This window comes from Pygoscelis adeliae, unplaced genomic scaffold, assembly GCF_000699105.1.
Source record: "Pygoscelis adeliae isolate BGI_AS28 unplaced genomic scaffold, ASM69910v1 Scaffold60, whole genome shotgun sequence".
Lineage (NCBI taxonomy): Eukaryota > Metazoa > Chordata > Aves > Sphenisciformes > Spheniscidae > Pygoscelis > Pygoscelis adeliae.
The window spans coordinates 1,411,902-1,414,024 of NW_008823954.1; the positions used below are offsets into that span (position 1 = coordinate 1,411,902).

Sequence of the window (2,123 nt, forward strand, 5' to 3'; positions counted from 1 at the left end):
TCCCGGGGCTTGCAAAGCCAAGGGCAAAGCAGCGCGAGCTCTTCCAAGAAGAAAGGCTAGAGGGGCTGAGGTGCCACGGGTAAGGATGCTAGTGGGAGCCAGCAGCCAGCACCAGCTCCACGTTTGGTTTCCTCAAGTACATTCAGAGCAACTCCCTTCAACAGCTTTTTAAGGAGGCGGTGCGGGGAGCCGCGAGCCACCTCTCGAGCAGGAGGCAGCAGGAGCACAGTGGGACTGGGGGAGCTGGGTCACACAGCCATGCGGCACGCCTAGGGTGGGACGGGCATTTCAGCATCTTCCTCAGCATAGAGGAGCCACGTCATCTCGTTTTGCTAAAAAGGAGCAGCTCCCTCCGACAGAAATTCTGATTAAAGCCGAGCAATGAGAGGTTAGAAAGGAAAGAGGAACAAAATCAGACCTTCATCATCACTGCTTGCTCTCACATCCAGCCTCAAGCCCACCCTGCTATGAGAACTCACCTTGGATGAACATTCACAGTAGGGAGGGCATGGCATGCCCACACACCTTGAGGCTTCCTTTGCCTTAGCAAGTACCCCAGATGCCCAAGGATAAACCCAAACCGGTTTGCGCAGAGGGGAGGGAAATCAACCCACAAACAGCACCCCACCTGCAGAAACCACTGCCTGGGAAGGCTCCATCTACCCCGTGCGATGACACCAGACGGATCCCGGCCTGGTCCCGCAGGCGATGGCTGCAGGCGAGAGCCCTGGCGAGCTGCCGCAGAGGGACTGAAGGCCCCCGAGGCACCACGCGCCAAAGGCAAAGCGCCCTGCTGCCAGCTCTCCCCCCTCTACCCCAGGGAGCTGAATTACAGCAGGACCTGGGAAGGCCAGGCACACTGCCACTTTTTCCTATGCCGCTGCTATTCTTGGCAGCGCGAGAGGTCGGGGAGACAGCTGCCCTCGCCGCGTTGCACAAGCCTGGGCATCACCGGGCTATTCCTAACGCAACAAAACCTCCGCCGAGCGCACCGCAAGCCAGCGACCTTGCCTGCGAGAGGGAAGACGCCAAGCGCCGCTTCATCCGAAGGCCAGCAGGGAAGGCGGCCGTGTCCCTCCTTGCCCAGGAACAGGCGTGTTCTCTCCCCACTGAGCACACACCACACGACAACCGGTTATTATATCATGCTTTTAATACAAACTTAAAAAATCTGGAACAATAGAAACTGTACAGATTTGATCAACCTTTTTTTTTGTTTTTAACTAAATCTCTAGACACACCAATGTCCTGTTCCAAAATATTGCACAACATTCTGAATACAAAACTCTGATTGTATTCCTCCTTCGCTAAAGAAAAAAAAAAAAGAAAAAAAAAAAAAAGACAGCAACCCCCTGGTTCCCCCTCTCAGTAGCCCCCTTCTCAGAAAGAAACCCAAGCAGAGCACACACGGAAACCCTCCGCTCGGAGACATACAGACTTCTGTCCTCTTCCACACATGCTCTCCCACAAGGCAACTGTCGATTCACTCCTCGGAGAGGGGCGGGAGGGAAAGGAGGGAGGCTGAGTGGGGAGAAAGGAATCTTCACCACTTCTTTTTTTTTTTAAAGTTTTTTTCCTGAAAAAATATTTTTTTCTCTCCTCTTTTTAAGAAAAAATCTTGAAAAGAAAAAAATTACAGTTTTTTTACGTTAGAAATATACATATATTATATATACCTCTTACATTTTACAAATGTAGCAAATTATTCAATACAAACGGACATCAACAAAAAGAACACAAACCCATAAAAAATAAAAGTTAAAAAAAAATTTCTCTCTTCTCTTCCTAAGAAACCAGGTAAATTAGTGCAGGTTTTTAAAAAATAAAATTGAAGCTGAACGCCTACATCCAAGACTAGAAAAGACCCGAAAAGGCCGTTAGTTTCCATTGCTGCCTGACCTTGGAGGAACGTTTCTGAAGCACGCTTTTTTCCTTTTAAGATACAAAGAGGTTGGTCCCTCCTCTTTTCCTCCTTCCACTCACACCACTATTTTTAAAGCAGGTATAATACGTGTGGCAGGGCAAAGCGGCATCAAAGCTTCACACACATTAGCAGGTGGCCGGGGGGCGTCCCCACCTCTCCCCTCCCTCCCTCCCTCCCCGTGCCGGAGGAGAGCACGCCG

General features: G+C 50.4%; 1 protein-coding gene across 1 annotated transcript in view; it reads right to left on the reverse strand.

Moving 5' to 3' along the window:
* Window positions 1-1,135: 1,135 nt before the first annotated feature.
* Window positions 1,136-2,123, reverse strand: part of TOB2 (transducer of ERBB2, 2) — a 4,489-nt gene continuing 3,501 nt past the window's right edge. The window contains exon 1 of the mRNA XM_009321952.1: window positions 1,136-2,123. This exon is cut by the window's right edge and continues 3,501 nt beyond it. The gene's annotated coding sequence lies outside the window, so the exon portion shown is untranslated.